Here is a 12,229-nt window from a genome sequence, read left to right as displayed (position 1 = left end):
GAGGCAGAGGCAGGCAGATCTCTGTGAGTTCAAGACCAGTCTGGTCTACAAGAGCTAATTCCAGGACATCCTCCAAAGCCACAGGGAAACCCTGTCTCAGAAATAATAAATAAATAGAAATAGCTAAGTAAACACATAGTAAGTACCAAGAAAGCTATTAGCCGTTTGTATGTCATCATCATAACTTTTACACCTTTCTAAGAAGTGTTACTTTTTTTTTAAATCATCATTCCCAGTTTATGAATGGAAATACCAAGGTTAGAAACAAACAAGCAAAAAAAAAAAAAAAAAAAAAAAAAAGAGTCATTTGCTTAGAAAATCCCAGATAGTAAAGTAAAGCTAGACCTGGAAGCCAAGTATTCTGCAAACTCCCTGCCAACCTTGTCTTATGATCTGTAAACCCACACTCTGTCACCAAATCCTCAGCTCCTATGTGTAAGTGACTCTGAGCACGTCCTTGTAGGCAGTGTTGGTGGGAACATGCTTGAAGCCTGTACTATCTCTACTGCCAGAGGAACCTGACACCCACAGAGAGTACACCTGGCCCCAGGTACCAGGTCTCATGACTAAATCCGGTCCTGCAAGAATTCAGGCTGCTCCTGCCTCCTCCCTGGCCCCTAAGCAGCCATGGGCCTGGACTCTGAAGAATGATACAGGCTTAGTCACCAGGTGAGTAACCCTGGCGGGCTTCTTCCAGATATTTATTAATAGAATGTAGGCGTGCATGCTCAGGGATAGTCTGGTTGTTTGGGAAGCAGGGCTGGCTCGCTGTCCAAATTCATGATGTCACCTGGATGAATCAGGCTTTGGGCCACCCCTCTTGATCTTTTTTTTGGCAGAAGGCTTGGCTTGTCACCTCCGGAACACCTCACTTCCAGAGCAAATCAGAGCTTTACTTGCCCCATCCTGCCGAATGACGTCATCTGTTCCCAGGCTGGCTGTAGCACTGGAAGTCTCTAGAGGAAGGCTTGGACTGAATCCTAGGATACCTTGACCATACTTCAGCCTTCTTGTCTATGTAATGGATAGACCAAAAAAAAAAAAAAAAAAAAAAAAAAGAATTGGATCTAGTCACAAAGTAAGTCACCAGTTACCACTTAGATGGGTATGGCTAGGTGGCAGTCCGGTTGTAACAGCCACAATAGGCCCCAAAGGACAAGGTCCTCTTATTTATTTTTATTTTAATGGTTATTGCTTCTTTTTTTTTTTTTTTTGAGGTTATAATTGCATCATTTCCCTTCCTTCTTTTTTCATTAATTATTGTTACATGCATATACACATATATTCCTAAACACAACCTCAATCTGTGTAATATTCCTTAAGGGTCTGTTTTCAGGACTGACCATTTGGTATTCCCTGGGGTGCTCTTCCCTGGGGAAGACTGTGTCTCTCAGCATCCTTAGCTGTCTGTAGTCCTTTGTGTAGGGTTGAGGCAAGCACTTTAGCAAGTCTGCTGTGTTTGGGCAGTGACATCAGTGAGGCTTCACGGGTGTATCTTCCGACACTATAAGGAGACACGATCCCACAGCAGACTCCGAGATCCTCAGGTTCTCACAGTCTTTCTTCCCTCACCTTTTTCTGTGAATGTCTCCCCCCTCCCCGGACAGACAGACAGACAGACAGACAGACACACACCACACACACACACCACACACACACCACACACACACACACCACACACACACACACCACACACACACCCCACACACACCACACACACACACACACCACACACACACCACACACACACCACACACACACCACACACACCACACACACACCACACACACACACCACACACACACCACACACAAACACACCACACACACACACACCACACACACACACACACACACACACACACACACACACTTCCTATATTCCCCCAACCAAGGGGGATGACAGGCCTCTGAGAAACGATAAACTATTGCAGTATTCATCAGTGGAGTTCATCTTGTTTTTAGTAGAGTGTTTGAGAAGAGACCTCCACCCAAAGATTAGAGTTGTGGAGCCCCAACTGAGACACAGCCCTTACTGGCTTTTGTTTTGGTAAAACCAGAAGCATGAAAGATTTGGGCCAAGAATAGCAGAACGGAGACTAGGAAAAGTAAAATGCAGAGAGTGGCAGGCTGTTCTTGCACAGGGCAGGTCCCCAGGTGCTGTGAACAGCTAGGGCATCTCTTCTCCCTTCCATGGCGAGCTGGAGGAGGGCCGCTGTGTCCCTGGGCCCCTCTCCTTGTCTCTTGAGACCCTCCAGGAAGCAGCCTTGCCCTGAGGACCCTTGGATACTGCCCGGTCCCTGTTGCATAGTCCTGGGCCCTTAGCATTAGTAAGAGAGCTGGCATGTTCCTCTTGTGACTCCAGCTGAATTTGCCACAGAGTGAGCAAAGCATGGACACACATCTACGTATCTATGCTGACTACTGACTTCAAGGAAACAAAGAGACAGAGGTCATCTGCGCTTTTGTTGGTGATGGCAGTTGTAGTAAGTGAAATTCTGGAGACCGGGTAATTTATAAAGAAAGAAGTTTATCTTGGCTCCGGATTCTGGAGGCTGGGGTGGAAGCATCTGGGAAGAGGGCCTGCATGTGGGAAGGCCCTGTTTGCTGCCTCAGTGTGTGGTGAGAGAGGCTGAGTACACAGGCATGGAAGAGGGCACCCTGATTTTGAACAACCTGCTCTGCAGCTGGGTACAGGGGTTCCCGTCAGTAATCCCACCCTGAAAGATGGGAGGCAGAGAGATTAACAAAGTTCCCAGCAGCCCTGCTAAACGCTCTGAGACCCTGTTTCAACCTCAATACCTCCCAAGTAACCCAACCTGATCCAGAGGTAGTCGGTCTAGTCCCACAGAGCTTATTCCTTCCTACAAGCCTGTCCCAGGCTCCTGCAAGTTCTGGAGGTTCTGTTCTGAGATGGGGCAGGTCTCTGGGTGCTAGAGCAGCTGCGATGCTTCTCACTTCCAGGAAGGTAATTCTGGGTCCTCGGGGGGGGGGGGGGCATAAGCTACCATGACCAGGCACCTCCCACTAGGCTCCTCTTCTGACCTTGCAAGACTGAAGCACTGGCATACATTTTCATGGCAATGTGCCATAGTCCCGCCATAGCAGATGCTTCTTGAACATCATACTTAGAGGCCCAAATTCCCCCATTCCTCACACTGCAACAGGGGCCTGCACCCTGCATAAGACAATTTACCATCAATCCACGAGGTCCAAACAGGAAAGGGACTCTTGAGGGTGTCTGTGCTACAAGAATAGTGCCAGGGGACCAGGAGGAAACATTTTTCTCCTTGGGTAGACATGAGTGGGCTGCCTTACTCAGCAACCAGTTACCACATACTTAAGTCAGATTAAGGGAAAAGAGATGTCATTTTAGCATGGTTTCCAGAGATCAATAACACAGCTGACCGTTGGCTGCCAGTAAAACACATTCCGATCATTAAAGAAAGTTGCACTAGTTTGCTGGTTCAAGAAGCTGCAAAACTCTATCTAGACTGATACAGATCAGTTCTTCAGCAAACTCTGCAGGAGAGGGGAATCAAAACAGAATAGTTCACTCCAGAAGACAAAGGCAAAGGCTTCCGTTTTTTTTAGGGGCGGTTTTATTTCCAACAGTTAAGTTTGAAGAAGAAGCCTAAAAAAGACGAGAGTGGGTAGAAGGTACACGACAGAAGAAAGTGTGTGTGTGAACCATTTCCTGGAGTAGGAAGTCTGGGGCTCTGTGTTCTCCGGGGCACTTCCCTCTGCAGGTCCCTTCTTCTGAGGTCTTCTGGGACATATCATGGGTGGGTGGAGCCTCCACTGCCCACGGGTCTCTGAAGGATTTCTGGGACAACGCCAAATGGTCATTTCAGCTTCTGCTCTCTGCCCCAAGGGCACTGGCTCTGGGAAAAAGCCTCTTGGTCAGGAGAGTGGCTCTACTGTACTCAGCCAGTGTGCTTGTTAGCCTGGAGTCACCTGGGGAAAGTCTCATCCAGGGATTGCCTGCATTTTGTTGATTTGTGGGAATGCCTAGGAGGAAGTGTCTTTGCTAAGTTAATTGATGTGGCCACTGTCATTCCCTAGGCAGAAGGCCCTTGACTGTATAAAAACGGAGGAATTGAGTTGAGCATGAGCAAGCAAGCTTGTTTGGGTTTATTTCTCTCTGCTCCCCACTGTGGAAGTTATAACCAGCTGTCCCAGGCTCCTGCAAGTGTGACTTCCCCACAGTGACCAGGGACACAGTTAAAATAAACCCTTTCCCCCCTAAATTGTTAGTTGTCCGGGTATATTTTATCATGGCAGCAGAAATGCAGCTGGGGTGACCAGGCTGCATGCCATACACAGTTCTTCTTCGTAGAAGTCCTGTCCTCTCTAGGAACCACCAGCTTCGGGCACAACCCTCCTCCATGATTTCTAGATTGCTGTCGTAACAGAGCCAGAAGCTGATAAGAGAGCAATCCAAGCCTGAGCAGAGCTACACAGCTGGCTCTGTAGTTATAAATCAGAGTTGCAGAGTGATCAGTGACCAGAAAGAAGGGGAAGGTGGGAGACTGATACCCCACACAGAGCAGGGAAAACCCCTGTTGGGATTTGATAGACCCCCTGTCCTAAGGACTTTCTCATCAGTGACTGGGTATAGTATGGACTAATCCCGAGTGGCCTTTAACCCTGTAACAGACAGTGCAGGGAAACCCTTCAGGGAGCATGGCTACAGCACTGTGTGAAGAGGAACTCTGCTTAGATAGAGCCCAGATCCTGAAGTAAACCCTGGAAGGCCGGCTGGCTCTGAAAAGTCAGAGGTCACCGTTCTGGAGGTCTATCTCCCGGCTGACCACCCAATCCTGGGTGTTGCTCAGTGTGCTGTGGTCCCAACTTTAGAGACATCTGCCTCTCAGGATGCTGGCTCAGCCTGCCCTGGCAGCTCAACTCCACAGGTAGTTGCCAGCTCCCTGGGCAGGGCCAGTCCCCTGCACTGGCTTGCCCGTGTGCTCCCTCACGTCCCCCTCGCCTGCCTCGTTCCCCACGCAGTCTGTACAGCCTCCTGACAAGCATATAACCTCTGGCCTGAAGCCAGGTGTGTCTGGTCTGGCTGCCTGCTGGGCGGGTGAGTGTTAGCAACCCCACCCCCACTCTCCAAAGAAACCAGTCATTTCCAAACACAAACATTCAGCAACTGTTTAGCTCTGGTTTCAAACATCCATAGCCCAAGAGCCCGGGTAGCTAGCTCCTGTCAGTGAAGAAGCATGGTTGTCCATGCCTGTAAACCCAGCACTGAGAAGGTGGAGACTGGAGCAACCCAGGGCTCACTGACAACCCAACCTAGCTTACGTGGTGAGCTAGCTCCAGGACAACAAGAGAGACTTTGCCTCAACAGACAAGGTACATGGTGTCTGAGGAGCAGCACCTGATGTCCTCTGGCCTCCACACGAGTGCGCGTGTGAGCACACACGCACACGCACACGCACGCACGCACACGTAGACCCCAGCACACACACATAAGCACTTGTATATACACACTAATAGCTCACTAGCTACACTGAAACAGCATTCCTTCTATCATCATTTAGTCAGGCAATTGTCCAACCGGGTCCACTACAGTGATCAAAGTAGTCTGTCCTCCTGAGAAAGAGAGTAGAGGCTGCGCCTTGACTAGGTCAGGACGCCAGGGTGGGTGGTATCAGTTGGTATAATTATAATGTATAATGTGTGCCCACAGAGGCCATACCCTGCACCAAGAGCCTTCCTTACCCGGGGACATTAGGAGAAGGGTGATGTTACGACTCTGATTATGCACAGTGAAAGTGTGGAAGTGTCACGCCACTTGTCAGCTCCTGGGGCAATGACTCTTGGAATATATGTCCTGCAGTTAGTTCTTAAGGCCACACAGAGTTCAAGGCGTTGTTGGTACCTCCTGAAGCTAAAGGATGGCCCTTGCTTCTTGACTCTCCTGTTTTTGCTCTGTATCTGACAGTATCCAAATGTCATCCTTTATACACCCCATCCCCCGCCAGTCCTATTGGGTATTGGGTTAGCTCTTCCCATTAACCTCATTTTAATTGGGTTTACTTTTGAACCCCCCCCCCCCAGAACAGTCACATTCTGAGGTCCTGGCTGCTAAACTTTATTGCATAAATTTAAGGGACACAGTTCAGCTCATATCACAGCGAGCAGGAGGTAGAGCCAAGATTTGACCCCAAGATGGAACCCCCCAAAGTTTATGCATTGCCTATCACAGAAAATTCTTCCATTGGCTGACAGGGTCACAGAGGTCTGAGACCCTGGACCTGGAGAAGGGTGCCCATGCTGGTTAATCTTTATGTCAACTTGACACAAGGTAGAGCAGAGCGATTTTGGAAGATGGAAACTCAACTGAGAAAAATGTTTCCATCAGATGGGCCTATGGGAAATCTTACAGCATTTTTCTTGGTGGATGATTGATGTGGGAGGTCCCAGCACACTGTGGATGGTACCACACCTGAGCTAGTGGTCCTGGGTGATGAAAGGAAGCAAACTGAGCAAGCCAAGGACAGCAAGCCAGGAAGCAGCATCCTCCGTGGTCTCTGCATCAGTTCCTGATTCAGGTACCTCCCTTGAGTTCCTGCCCTGACATCCCCGGATGATGACAAGGTGTAAGATGCAATAAACCCTTTCTTTCCTCTACAAGTTGATTTTGGTCCTGATGTTTCATTACAGCAATAGAAACTCTAATTAAGACAGAACCCAAAACAAAGGCTTTCGGGAGGGGCAGACGTCTGTGACTATAGGTGACGTTCAGATTCCCCCAACAGCCCATGTCTGGGTATCCCAAATCCCATATGTCCGTGATGTTCAGCTCGATCGCATCTTCTTCCATGATCAAGGAAGTCGGAGACCCTTTCTCTTTGCTCCTCTTTAGCAGGAGGGCAGATGGGGTCCTCAAAAAGACAAGGTCCCTCTTCCCCCCCAGCCTGGAAGCCACATCCCTGGACTCACCCAGTATGAAGAACAACTATAGCCCGTGGCTGTTAGAAGGAAGAACAGACAGGTCCTCCCTGTTCCCACAGGTCTCAGAGACATCCGGGTACAGTTAAGCTGAGCATCCTACCGAACAAAGTCCCAAAGCTGTGCTGGGGACAGTGAGCCCTAGGCTTCAAGGAGGGTTGTGGGCCACCGAAGCTACAAAGCCAAAGCCCATTCAGGACAGAGTCGTGTCTCCCTGGATTCTGGGGTGGGGACACAGAGGAGCGCAGGCAAAGCCCTGGTGTGAATATGTTTTAAGAACAATGAATATATTAATGGGAAATGAATGAGTGGATTCCTAGCAAAAGCCCGCCCTTGCTTTTGGATCCATATCACTTAGGAAAAAAAAAAATCATTAACAGTCATTACTCCTCCTGCCCCTGGAGACCACTTGATCTTTAAGGTCGTTCCCATGTAAAACAAGTATGCTTCCGAGAGCCCTAAATGTGAAAACGTTTTGACTAATAATTAATTAGAAAAGGTTGAAGGCTTCTAGGAAATGTACTTAAATGGGAGGAACGCACCTTCTAATTTACTTCCTGCTTAACTCCTGCAAAGATAGGATGTAATGGCAGGAGCCCCTGTAGCCATGATGGACCATGAAGTAACTTTAAATAGCAAACCAAAGCAACAGAAGCAACAGAGAAGGAAGATAGTTCCTCGACACTGGGAGGCACCAAAACTACCATGGGCAGCTCCTCTTGGCATTGGCGCACAGGAAAGTAATTTCCATATAGTTTAAACTGCTGTTATTTTCGAAGAGTTTTCTTTTGAAATATTCAAAATTGATAATCTGAAATCCCCTGGGAGAATTAGCATGGCTCTCATGTGCCAGGAAAGCCACATAGGCATGGGCTCAGGCTAGATGCATGCAAGCTCTTGCTACAGTGTATCCTTTTCTCTCTGCCTTTGCTGAGCTAGGCCGGCAGTCTCCCTGGATTGACAAGGCGTTGGCTTTCACCACAGATGGGTGGGTGGTTCCCGCTAAGGTTAGAGAAGCCTGTGTTTTGCAGCAGACAGGTCATCTCAGGCCAGGAACGCATTCATCAAAGCCGCACCTTTACAAACCCTTCCAGCATGCAGGGACAGGGCTGCTGCGGCTCAGGCAGGCATCCTGGCCGCTGGGTTGCTTACTGCAGTAGAGCAGGGCTGTAAGGATCTGCATCTGTCCATTAGCCCCAGACAAGGGGACCGGAAATCTGAAGGCCTGGGCAGGCTCATGTCAGAGAAGAGAAGACAGCTTTCCCTCTAGCTTGCACTGTGCTCTTCCATTGGCCATGTATTAAAGCTGCCCTTGTTCCCACATTCATTTGGATCCTATGGGACATTTTAACAGCTTGCCAAACAGACAATGTGAAACGGGAAAGCAGAGGCAAGGGTGCAAGCCTGCATCCCAGCCCGTGGGAGGCTGAGACAGGAGGACCAGAGTTCTAGGCGGGCCGTCCTGGGCTGCATAGCAAGTTCTAGGTCAGCCTGAGGGAGACCTTGTTTCAGAGTAGTAATAGTAATAGTAACATGATGCTGTTTGTGACTGTTTATCTGCATGTACATTTGTATACCACATGTGACACGTATGCCTGGTGCCTACAGAAGCCACAAGAAGGTGTGGCATCCATTGGAACTAGAATGACAGATGGTTGCAAGCTGCCACGTGGGTGACAGGAATCGAATCTGGGTTCTCTGCAAGAGTAACCAATGCTGGCCCTAGCTCTCTAGTTCTATTCTTTCCCTCCCTTTCTCTTTTCCTTGATGGCCTTAGGGGCTACCCCCCTCCTCCTCCCCCATTCCACGCCAGACAGGGTTTCTCTGTGGATTTGGAGGCTGTCCTGGAACTCGCTCTGTAGACCAGGATGGCCTCAAACTCACAGAGATCCTCCTGCCTCTGCCTTCCAGGTGCTGGGACTAAAGGCGTGTGGCCTCAACAGCCGCCTCTTAGGGCTACCTTTATTTTTACACTGAGGAATGTACTGAGTCCTATTTGGCCTTTCTATTGTGTTGGATGATTTCTGTATCCATGCCATGGCAACTTAATTAACACAACTGATCACCAAATTTCATGATAAGCTTAAATACCCACCTTTATTCTTTCTTTGGATTTTAGAAGCCTTGAGCTCACTATGTAGATAAGGATGAGCTGAACTTCAAATTCTCCTGACTCTACCTCTAATGTGCTAGGATTGCACGGAACGGGCCACTGTGCCTGGCTTTAAGAAGTGAAGGGGGGCTTGCCAGAATTCTAGGCAAGTCCTCCTCGAGTCTCCCTGAAGTTTGGTATGAAAATCACCTAGTCCACTTCTAAAACCATAAGAAAAGCTTGGATTTGTTGTTGTTGTTGTTGAGATGGCACTAAATTTAGAATACAGCCTTCATAAAATCTGCCATTGTTGTGTGACTGTTTCTTCCTGGCCAAGGTCAGGTTTCACGTTGTCTTTGTTTCAGGTCTACCATTGTGTCTTCGGGCAATGTCTTACAGTTTCCTCTGTAGCGAAACTTATTTCCTTTAAAATTATTCCTAGGCACGTAAACATTTTATGGCTGCTGCTCTTTGTGTGTTCATCCACTGTATCTGTTTGATCAGTCAGTCAGCGAAAAGAAATCCTGTTAGGGCTTTCATTCTGAGGAAATGGAACACAGGAATTGGCTTCAAAGTTGCTGTTAGTGCTGGGGAACACAGGGTTTGGTGGCTTTTACCTCAAACCGGAGAGGCGCTAGCATTCAACTACTGGGGTATCGCCAGTGCAACGGAGGAGTTTCCGTTGTCACACCAGGCTGATGTCCCTCTCTGGAGTATCTCCACCCCACCCCCTCTGCATCTCTAATCTTCCTGCCCTGTGTTTCCTTGTGACCCTCTCTCTCTGAATCAAACCCAAGGTCTCACACATGCTAGGACAGCATTCTGCCATTGAGCTATAACCAAACCCAATTAAATTTACTCTTAGTCTACTTCCAATCATCTTTCCAAACATCTTAATTACTGGGAAACAAACCTTACAGAACACATTATTTTGTCCATAGACATTTCAGCATTAATCAAAAAATAGGTACTCTGGGTTGAGGAGACAGCTCAGTCCGTCAGGCACTGGCCTTGAAAACATGAGGACCTGAGCTTTCTCATCAGAACCTGCACAGAAAGCCAGGGAGCAGGGACGGGTGACTCCCTGAGGCTTGCTGGCTCACCAGCCTAGCCTGCTTGACCAGAGGGAGAACCTGTCTCCAACAGAGGTGGCTGACACCTGAGGGAAGCATGACATCCAAGTTTGCTGTCTGGCCTGTGCATGCATATAAACGCACAACTACACACACTGCACAACTACACACACACACACACACACACACACACACACACACACACACACACCACACTCAGAGACAGTCTGTCTTATATTGCTGTGATGAGATACCATGACCACGGTAACTCTTTGTTGTTGTTTTTGTTTTTCTGACAGCGTTTGGAGCCTGTCCAGGAACTAGTTCTGTAGACCAGGCTGGCCTCAAACTCACAGAGATGCACGGGCCTCTGCCTCCCCAGTGCTAGGATTAAAGGCGTGCGCCACCTTGTTTTGAGATCACACGATCTAATTCCCTCTCTTGATTTCCACTTTTATGCTCACGCTTTGTCACTATTGTCCTGTGTTTGCTGCTCTTCTCACTTGATTTCTCCTGTATGCAGTTTCTGAGCCCGGTTCTTCTCCATCCACATGCTCTGACATGTTTCTCTCTGGGTGTTCTGCCTGTAGACTAGGATTCGCCTTTTAAACAGAGTTGCTGCAAAAGGGACCGACTGGTTGAATTTGTAAATTCTGTGGTTTAGACATGGCTTGTGTTCAGAGAAGTCCCCTTGAGACATAGTTCCTCAAACCTGTTAGGAGGCCTGTCCTAGTGAGGGAGTGGGCTGAGGCCACACACACACACACACACAGACACACACACACACAGACACACACACACACACACACACACACAACTTTTTTGAGACAGGACTTCTCTGTTTAGCTTTGTAGATCATGCTGGCCTCGAACTCACAGAGATCCATGTGCCTCTGCCTCCCGAGTGCTGGGATTAAAGGTGTGCACCACCACCACCCAAGGCTTGGCCCTTCTTGAAGGAACAGGTTATCTGTTATGAGAGTTCTACTTCCTCTTCTGTCTATGCATGTGCCTATTCTCCCGCACTAGAAGCCAAGTGGATGCCAGCACCATGCCCTTAGGATTCTCCCACCTTCAGAACTAGGAGCAAAATAAATCTATTTCCTTTTACCCAGACTCAAGTATGCTATTATAGCAGTGGAAAATAGACTAATGTATTTCAATGTATTATTATTATTATTATTATTATTATCATTATCAATTATCATTATTATTGTGAGACAGATTCTCACATACCCCAAGCTGACTTGAACTTACTGTGTAGCTGGCAGTGACTTTGAGTTTCTGACCCTCCTGTCCCGACTTCCCCAGTGATAAAGTTACAGGTTTATGCAGCGCTACAGAACCAAAGCCATGGTTTTTGACTGGGCTGTCCCTCATCTACCAGCAGAGCCACAGACCCAGCTCTCAGTTCATAGAGTCAATTTCTAGTTCTAATGAACCCTGGTCAGAAAATGGTTCATATTATTTTCATATTCATTAACGTTTTGCTTGTGGCATATTATATTCCATTTCAGCAGATATCATGAAACACAAAATAAAAAGCATATCTGTTTTTCTGGATTCAACATTTAAAAAAAATCTATGCTAAAAATAGATTTTTAAGTTAAAATTTTAATTCTGTTTTATCCTAATCTTTCTACCAGGTACTAGGTAAACTAAAATCTGCTAGTAACAAGTATAGTTTTGACTATTTCTCCTTTTAGCTAATAAGTTTCACTTTAAGAACAGAACTACTGTTCAGTGTATACAATTCTCATGTTGTTTCACTTTGCTTATCAACCACAGTCTTTGGGTTTGTTTGTTTGTTTGTTTGTTTGTTTGTTTTTGAGACAGGGTTTCTCTGTAGCTTTGAAGCCTGTCCTGGAACTCGCTCTGCAGACCAGGCTGGCCTTGAACTCACAGAGACCCGCCTGCCTCTGCCTCCCGAGTGCTGGGATTAAAGGCGTATGCCACCGCTGCACGGCCAGTCTTTTGTATTTTGTGTTTCCATTTTTGTTCCAGAATTCCACTTCGCCCCATAGCAAAATTTTAATTATTGTTTTCCCTTTCTCTCTTTGTCTTCATGCTATCTGCCTTGATGTTTTCAATGTGCTTTATTCT

The sequence above is a fragment of the Phodopus roborovskii genome, unplaced genomic scaffold (assembly GCF_943737965.1).
Source record: "Phodopus roborovskii unplaced genomic scaffold, PHOROB, whole genome shotgun sequence".
NCBI lineage: Eukaryota > Metazoa > Chordata > Mammalia > Rodentia > Cricetidae > Phodopus > Phodopus roborovskii.
This window is presented reverse-complemented; position numbering follows the sequence as displayed.